Here is a 10237-nt window from a genome sequence, read left to right as displayed (position 1 = left end):
TCTTCATTCTCGCTGCAAAGACTTTGAGGTGAGAGTGAGGCGAGGATAGAGATACGGCGGAGGCGGTGATAGGGCAGGTGAGTGGAGAGGATGCCAAGCCCAGTGGTCAGCGGGTAACAGAGAGAGGGCGGCTGTCACATCCTGCTGACTTAGCCGAGACAGATGAGACAATCAGCAACCCAAGGCCCGGACAGCTCTTCAACCCTGTCCGCATCCTGTGCTTGAGGGCAGCTTGTCCACAACATCTCAAACCTGATCTCACCTCTCTGCAACGTGGAGGTGAGGCCACTGCTCGGGACTGTTTGAAATGTTGAAAAATGCGCAATGTTCTCAGCTAATTCTTTTTCTTATTATTAATATTATTAATTATAAAAATGGATGAAATGTACAATTTGAAAAGAGTCACTTCGTATTCACAAACTCTGATGTTCCTGTCAGCTATGTGGAGTGTTTTACTGTTTTGGTTGACTCTCACAGCTGTCATCAGCTTTGTTTTTAGCTACAGCGGGGAGCTGTTTTGAGCTAAAATGCTCTGGTATGGCTGCACTCATATAAAAAAAAAAAAAAATAAAACTCAGAATTTTTAGTATTTCTTTAAACCAATCACAATTGTCTTAGTGGCGAAAAGCCCTCACTGCAGTAATGGTGCCCTTGCAAAACAGTGTCGGGCCGAATGTGTTTTGCTAAAACATTTCCACATGGGGAGATGAGCCCTGGTGTTAAAATGGTCAATTCCCTCCAAAAGACTGACAAGAACAAGACAGACCTGCCTTATCGCATGATACAAATCTTCATCAAAACTTGTAGGTTGCGTGTAGGTTGCTAGCTCAGAGGTTGTTGTTGTTGTTGTTGTTGTAGTTTCCGGTTGTTACACGGATTTTGAAAACAGTAACACACAGATATCGTAAGGGGAGGAGAATGTAGCCTGAAATAGTTGCCCAATGGCAAGTTTATACCAACATTTAAAATTCAGTCAGTCCGTTTTTCAAACAGCAGCTAGGCAAATTTGGCAATTCACCGTAGAACAGACTGCAGAAATGAGCAGCTAGAAAGCCAAGTTTGTGCCTCAGGAGTTGGTGGACAGCAAAACAAGACAAAAATGTGAGTGAATATTGAGGAAGTTATATGCGTCACTGTAAAATATAGCAGAGCTGGTAGCAGCAGTGGAAAAGGGGCTTCAGGTGATAATATGTCTATAATATGTTTACAGCTTGATCTGCAGCAACCAAGTGGCCAAACAAATCCAATAATACAGTTTTAATGTAGTTTCCATTCACCATTAGAGGTATTTTTTTTCCTTGCTTATACCATTAGCCTGTTCATCACTTTTGCCTTTTCCAAGATTTTGAAAACTAACAACTAGCATCCTTTTTAAAAACAAAAACAAACAGTTGGTTCCTTCATTGAATAAAATAATTAATTATTACAATTTTATAGAATGCCTTTGACAGAAAATGCTGAGTTTCTTGCCCTGACAAGCTTGCTCTTCCTCCTACATGTGAAGCTGTGTATTGCTAACATTGGATGAAGCAAAATGCTGTTGGCAATGTGTAAACCTTGGACCGGAGGTAAGCAAAGTAGTTTATGGAGAATGTGGTTTAATTTTGATAAACGCTAACATCAATAAAGGTGGTGTGAGACAGGAGCAGACAATCATCTCAACCGTTGTCTCATTTGTTTGTGGTAATTATACCAAGATGTCACAATTAATTTGACAATGACATATTGATGTTTAAAAAATGCAACGCTTATGCAAAGCTCCAGATATTTTGCAGAGCACGCTGGATCTTCAGTATTACTGCTGCTAATTATGGCCATAGTGTGTCCAAAACTAAAAAAAAAAGAAAGAAGGAAAAACCTTTGGGAGTATATGTGTGTCTGTGTGTGTGTCAAAATTTTCCAAAGGACCATGCAGGACCCCAGGCCAGCTTCCAGCCTCTCTCCTAATTGCATTGATTTTCAGCACAGTAAATCTCGCTGTGTCACAATCTGCACTCCCCAGGCATGATGTACTGCTCCAACACCAGCCTGCACGTCTGCTCCCAAAATTGCTGGCTTAAAATTTGAGCTGTAATGGTGTGATTAATGGTTAAATTAATTAATTGCTAAATATATGCTAATTGTTTAATTGGTTGCCCGATCTATATAAGATCATTTATAAATTAAATGAGTTGATTTACAAAGTTTATTGATTAAATGTGACAATGAGTTATACGGCTGACTACCTGATTTGCAATTTTCCCAATTAGATTCACAAAGCTCTTTTAGGTGTGGTTCTGCAAAGTCTGCCCTATCCGAGTGATCTATACCAGACCTGACACTGCTGTACTTATTTATGAAATCAGACAGCTGATAATGATGCATTAATATTAATGCAAACTGTAAATTTTCATATTGCTCTGCAGAAACCAATCCAAGAACATTTGTCATTGCAACTCTGTCTATATTTCACATTTTTAATGCAAATTAAAGTGGAAGTCCCCAAGAAGGTCAAGTCTCTGAGAGGAATCTGATTTCTTTTTGTTCTACAAGCTACAGGTGAAGTATCCAGGGAAGACACGCGAGAGAGACTTTGAAGAAAATATTTACAAATATGCTGCAGATTTATCTTTTGTAGAAAAAAAAATGTAAGAGCAAAAAAAAAAAAAAGCATATTTTCCCAAATGTCTATCTATTCATTTATACAAAAAACTTAAACAGCAGCTCCAAACGTGTCTTTATCAATACGTAGAAAGATGGGAGTAAATATGCTCCGCCTGTCTCCTCAGCACAGATTTATGAGAGCAGTTTTAAGATACAATGTAGATAAACTCTTAAAGTATTTAGATCTTCTTCGTAAAGTGAGAAAAATCCACTGAAACTATTCCAGTTCAAACTGTAATTGTATTGCACTCTACTTCCTGCCTGTGAATTACCATTTCTGTTCTTTCCTCTCAGGGCTTTATGACATGTAGGGATGTTGGGATATGTGGTATCATGACAACTAATTCAACTGCCCCTTTAGGGGTTTGAATGAGGGTCGTGTTGTGACAATCTGTTCCAAGGTCAAGGATAACCCAATGCCCTCTGATTCCATGTACTACAGTTCATATATATATATTATTATTATTATTATTATTATAAGAATAACATAAGCTGTTAATAAACATATAAAGATATTTTAATGTGTTTAGTAATATTCCCAACAATTATTATTCCTCCTGTAAACCAGTAATCATTTTTAAGTGTCAATTTATTACATAATTAACTAAACAATTTTAATTAAGGATCTCATTATATAATATAATACTAATTGTGTTAAAGTTATACATATTAATCAAGTTTTTCATGAAAACAGCTGTTTTATGACAAACTGTTGCAGAAGTGGCTTAAATTTCCAGATTTAAAATTTGTTTTTTTTAAAAGATTAACTGTAAAACAAAACATATCTTCATGAATTCTGAACACACAACATTTTTAAACTTTCAATAATTCAATAATTTGAACAATGATTGGTTTATCTGTGTGATATCTATGACAATGTTTATTAAATGCTCAGTCTATTCTTATGTTGGAGTTGTAATTGTGGGGAAATAAATTTAAAAAAACATACAAATGTCATTATATCATACATTATTTTCAACTATTTATTGAGTTTTACATACGGTAATGCTCATGTGAAATGTGTTTGTATGTGCAGTGGAGCGGAGTTACCAGTGGGATACTTTGAAATATAATTTTTTTTTTAAAGTGATATGAACCTGATAGATTCAGTATTTGTGAGGCCAACCTAGTTGCATTAATAACCGAGGGTCTGAGTTCTTTTTTTTTTTTTCTTTTTTTTTCAAAGCTGTCAAAAAACCTAATTTGATACCACCTTCTGAGAGTGATGTCATGCAATCAACAGGGCTTATCATTATTTAAACAAACTCTTAAGTAATAAAGAAAAAATTCTGAGGTGTGATAAGATGAAGAGTAAATGTCACTCTTTCAGGAATGGGCTTCCTTGCTTCAAGTTAGGTTTAGGCATCAATAAATGACTCACAGATCATACTTTTTTGCCAATGTGCACAGATGTAAATATTTTAAATAGATACTGCAGATAATAAATAAATCAGTGGTCCAATCTAGCAGGCTAAACTCAGCACTAGATTGATAGCGAGGGTAATTTATGGTATTGAGCTCCATGCAGCAAAACACTTTCAAATAAATAATGGACTTCATGTGTGCCACAGTGCATAGTGCAGCCACTGTCTGCTGTGGGTCTGTGATGGGGAACAGAGGCAAAGTTTACTGTCAGGATGCAGAGATGGCGGCCTCGCATCGAAACTGAAGAAATTTCCGTGTTAATTGTGCTGTTTGGATAAACCATAAGTCATCACAATTATTAAAAAAATAAATAAAGTAATTCCAACTTTATACAGTCAATGAAATACACTTATTCTTTAACACATTTTGAGAACTGGGTGTCTTTTTGCCTTCATCCTCTATATCTACAGTAACCAAAGCTGTGCCACTCTCATACTGGAGCTGGCAGGAAAATCATAGATGCAAACACACATTCAAAAAGAGCAAGAAAGATGAAATGAGACAAAATGAGATGTCCAATTGGGCTAATTTGTTGTGATTTACAGCCAAACCTTGTATATGCAGTATAAAGCTCACAGAAGTGTCCGTTTGTCTGGATAAACTCTTTTTCATGCAAACAGATGAATTCCAAAAATGAAATCCAGGTTTTCTCGCAATTCAGAACTGCCAAGAAATCCTACCTTTCAGACACATTCATCTTCTTCTTTGTCTTGTCTCCCACCGTCTGTTTATTCTGGCATTCATCAGCGCCATTACTGCCACGCCCGTCAGATCTCTTCGAGGAAATGAAAAACAGCAGTCATTTTAAGGTGCAGGCTAAAGGTTAGTTCATGTAGATGAAGTCTGGCACATCAGTCCTTGAATGCGTCTCCCCCATGCTGCTATATTCTTTATTACACAGTGCATACCACAGAAAAAGTACACCTAAAAGTTCACAAAATGCCTCTGAAGTTAGTGTCTGGGTTTCAACACAAATTATCTGGAAAAAAATAGAGGGAACACAGAAAACTGCAGCAGTAGTTCTGAAAGTAACAGACACTTTGGGATTTGATTTTATGGCACATATAAAAGCTTAAAAAGGCTGTCAGGAATAGTTTGTGATGCAAAAATGACCAAAAAGAGAAGAAAAAAAAAATTCTACCACAGTAAAAGTGTCTTCCACTTTTTACTGGACTTGGATTTACCTCTGGAAACATTGTTTTGTGAGAAATATTTTTTTTTTCTGTTTTTAATGCCTCATTTTATTATATCTATCCCTGCGAGTAAATGAAGAGCAATTAGCTCTATTAAATTCTCCAAAAGGCCACAATGGCGATAAAAAGGAATGATTGTACAGGTGGCAAACATCGCCTTGTCTCCAGGAGAGGAATGCACTTTTGCTAATGTTGGTGGTGTTGGTCCAGAGGTTACATGGGTTGCTTGTGGTGATTTCTTTTTTTCTTTTTAGCTTTTTGTAGTTCCTTGGAGGTGATGAATGGCAATGGGTATAGTGCCAGTAGCAATGTCTCTAGAAGTAGCTTATTCTGTGCTGCCAAGCATGATTTATGACAAGAAAGGGGAGGGGGGAATCTCTGACTTCACCGTTTGCCCTCCTGCACTTTTCCATATCGTCCAAGAGGAGTTTGGGGTTATTGGATTGACGCAGCAACGGCACACATCTGGTTTGGAGATATAGCCAGGCCTTTTTCATGCCAACAACAAATTTGAAGGAAATAAGTGGGACAATGGAAATATGATGTGGTAAAGGAGGGAATAGTATCCATGACAAAAATTACTGGATTGTTGGATTTCAAGAGTTTGTTGTGAAGTATTCCATAACTCCAAAAAAACAGCAATGTGATTTTGGGCTTTTTCAAGTAAATGCAGATGACAGAGATTTTTTTTTTAGCTTATGTTGTCACAAACACTGGCTGTTGACCGCTCGATAGGCGTGTAGGGTCTATAGGGTGTGTCAGGTAAACTATTATTGCAGCTTAACTCAGGGAAAGATTTAGGTTTCTTTTATCATAATCAAAATTAAGTTGTCCCACATGCGGATCTAAAGACCAAGATCCCAAATAAGATTAAACAGGATAATTGGTTGGACAGAATTCAAGTTCAGGGAAACTAAAATAGGACTTTCTTAACTTTACAGACTTTTTTTTTTTTTTTTTGAGTCGATAATTGATTGGTCAACTAAGAAGGTAAAAAAAAAAGAAAAAAAAAAGCCCTTTTTCTACTGTTGTTCAGATAGGATCTGTAAGTCGCCTGTCAGAATGTATAAAACATTTACTCAAGAACTTAAGTTGCACTTTTTGCTTTATGTGAGTATATTCCATTTTCTGCTCTACCAAACAAAGCACTCTTTTAGTGTAATAAACTAAACAACTGTATAGTTCATCTACTTGTTGCACTGTAGTTTAGAATTTAGCAAACAAAATCTTGAATCAGTAAATAAGTATGATTATATATTAAACTATCCAACATGAATTGTTTACAGAACATTGTTAAAGTAATAATAAACAAATGATAAATAGTAATGCAATACTGACAAGATATTATAAATATTTTATGTAGATTTTGCTGGGAATACATATTTTTCCTTAAATGTGTGTTTGAATACAGAACTTTTACTTATAACGGGCTATTTTTTACTTCATTGTTTTCTATAAAAATGTAAATATGCTATGAAAGACAACAACAACAACGTCTCTAAAGAACCATAAAGAAAAAAATATTTCCTACAATTTAACGTCCATTTAGCGATAGAGATGTGTAACATCGGCCAACTGTTGTCAAGCTCCTAAGAGATCCTTATCTGCACCATAAACTCTGCTCTTATAGCAGATTGGTAGCATTAAAGGAGAATCCTGTCTCCCTGTAACCCCAGGCCATTCAAACAGGAGGTAAAAATTTACTTTAGTTTGGTTTTCTCAGAACCATAAAGCCAGGACATCAAGTGACTAAGTACCAAACAATCCATTGTAATATACAACAGCTATGATACATTTTGTGCCAATGATGCAATTTAGTTTCGAGTAATTCTGACTGAGAATGTTATTGTTGAGACGCTTTTAAGGACCTGTCTTCTTAAATATTATTCATATAAAATCGATGCGGTTAAAATGTTCAAGGAGAATTTTTGCACCATAAGGATAAATTAGACATTCAGAAACTCTATTAATTTCAGCAGTACGTGGCGTCATATTTAGATTTAATAGAAAGTTTTTAATGAAGCAGATTGGAGAAGGGATCCTTGCCTCCATTACCAGATGATGGATAACTGAAAAAGGTTAGCAGCTAGTCATTAACACTCTCTTAAATTACGAAAGTACTTGCCTCATTTTTTCCCCTCCACCTTTCATTTTTTTCCCCCTTAAATGAGATAAAATAATATTGAGAGGATGAGTGTTGAATCAAGTCCAACTATAATTAAATACACTGATGGGGTGAAAGTGTTCTCTAGTGCTGGTGGTGTTTAAAAATGTTGCTGTGTGTTAAAATCACTTGTGTTTCAGTCTGCACCACTGTGATGAGTAAGCAGACTGTCCTCCTCTAAAACACGGACATATGGGTAATCCACGCAAACAGCTTAATGCAACTCATATTTACATGTACTGATACCGCTAGTGGCCACAGTAATAATGACAAACACACATGGGGTAGTCAGGTGGCGTAATGTAGAGATGTCTGCATAGGAACGACATTGCGGATAATTGGATGAAGCAAACACAGGACTTTCAACCACGAGAGAGCTGTTGCGTACATACGTTAACTTATGTACATAACTTAAGTTAGGTCAAAAAATTTTTTTTTAACCCATGTCATGATATGACACCAAACTGCAACAGTTTCACAATGTCAACCAATTTTTTTTTACTGTTGTTACCATGACAACAATAGTTTAGTATGCCCGTTGTAGGTTCCCTCCAATGATAATGAATGTTGTTTTGGGAAATTATCTATTCTTGTTTAGGTATGAAGGGTTTAGGAGTCATTGGAAATATACCTACAACATTGTATATTGTTTTGGTATGAAGACATGTTGAGATGAGTCTAGAAGTCTATCATTAGCTTCAAATATGGATGTACTGCATTTCATCAATAACATGCTTATTGGAAATGAGAGCTTTAATTTACAGGAATATTCTGATCACGATTTATGGTGGATAACATGATCACGAGTGAGAAATGCATTTTATCAGAGTTCTGAAGTTAAACAACAAGGACATCATTTTCACTGGGGTTTTACTCAAAACCGAGGCGTGAGCTCCTGGATTCTTTACTCATCAGAACAAAAACTATTCATTGAAGTCTTTTCCATCTCTTGTTTCCCTGTTTAGTAGAATGAAACACCATACTTCCCCCAAATTAAGACAATATGCCCCAAAAAGACGTTTTTTTGACGTTTTCTATTTGTCAATTTTCATAGATTTATTCTCACGGCAGGTTAAGAACTACAATGGAGACAGAAAAGGGAGACATGGGTAACAGCATCGGATAAAAATAGAGGTCATAAGGTATTCTTCATTTTGCTGAGTGCTACAGAATTGGAACCACTTGGGATGTTGGTATATAGGACGCCTGCTGCTAAAACACCGCCATGCAGCACCATGATTACGACTTGATCCTGCCTCCACTGAAAGCTCATGCTGGCGGAAATCAAGTACCCCGAGGCTTACAGCACGCAGCCCAAGGCCTAAAAGGTAATAGCATGAAATATAGATACGGACGTGACAGATGTTTACAGTGCGTCGTGAGATGGCATTGAGACACAACACAGTGGCTCCCTCCATTGGAGAGGAACCTGATGAGTAGTATAGTAAAGAGATGGAGTGATATAGGAGGTGCTCTGGCAGTGTTTGCAGGCAGATCATTAGGGCCCCTCTTTAACTCAACCCCCAGTGACAATCTATTGCTCTCCTCCCCTGTCAGCGAATCATTATGGTCTGATCATTAGTGACATCGCCACATGCCCATCACTCAGGCTGGTGCCATATTGGCAGATGAACAGCCTCTGCCCCAGGCCCACTAATCTAGAGACTTCAGACAGGGAGGATGAAGGAATGTTCGCCGAGCATCAAAAACACTGGACTCACTCTTTTCACTCAGATCAAATGTGGACTTCTCAGCAGCTGTGTTCACGGAGCGGAACAATAACTGGAGTAGTACTTGCACTTTAAATAAAAAAACACAATTATTGTCTTTATTTTAATCTTTTTGGGAGAAAGCAGAACTCATGTATTCAAAGAATATTCTTCACTTCCTCAAACAGATGCATGCCAATCAAGTATTTGACAAACTGCAGGTTGACTGCTTACGTGCTAGTCTCTTCTACCAACTTTATATGAAGGTATGATGCGTGTAAATGAAATAAAACAACTTACTGTCGCAGTTGTGGGTCAGAAATACTCATGTTGTGCAGCCAAACGTTCCAACCCAACAGACTATATTTTAAATTGTGGTGGAGATCTGGGTCTGAATTCTGGAAAAAATGTGTATAAAATGACACACAAGGCATGTAAGAATATGTCTGTCTGAAGGAATGATGCACCCATAAAACACATGAAGTCGTAGATGTGATTGTATTTCACTCAGTGTCAGCGTGATGCAGAATATGTATGTACTGCTGTCAGACAGAGGTTTGGCCGACCTTGAAGTTACTTAAAGGGGGGGAATGTGTGAAAAGAAATCCTCTTTTGAAACTACTGACCAAAACTCAAGTATTCGAGTGTTGTTGAGCCAAGAGCTTCATGAGATGTGGGGGGCCTTTATCTTACAAAAACTTCTATTGGTCTGATGCTTGATTATTCCATAAATTGTATTAATTAATTTGATTGGTGAAATGTCTGCACAGTCAAGAGGCAGCAGGCCAGGTTGTAAGTTTGGTTTATGATAAATTACACTCTGACCAGTCAACCCACCCACATTGAAATACGTAATATCTACATTGGTTCAGCACAAAACGTATTAGTTTGCCAATTATGGCTTACAAATTCTAAGATGTCTATGTTTTTCTTGGTTTATTATTTCATATTGTGTGACTGTCTGACATCTCAGACAAATGCACAAGGTGTCTTCGATTCATGCACCAACACCATTTGGTTAGATTTCGGAAGTCATCATGATTTGGATTAACATAAGTGCATTATTTACGCAAGAAACGTTATGTACGCAAGTTAATTGACAT

Source organism: Brachyistius frenatus, unplaced genomic scaffold (genome assembly GCF_029030835.1).
Source record: "Brachyistius frenatus isolate BFR_SWC_R1_liver_20210118 unplaced genomic scaffold, ASM2903083v1 Contig_31, whole genome shotgun sequence".
NCBI lineage: Eukaryota > Metazoa > Chordata > Actinopteri > Embiotocidae > Brachyistius > Brachyistius frenatus.
The sequence above is the reverse complement of the archived record's forward strand: the minus strand, read 5'-3'. Positions refer to the sequence as shown.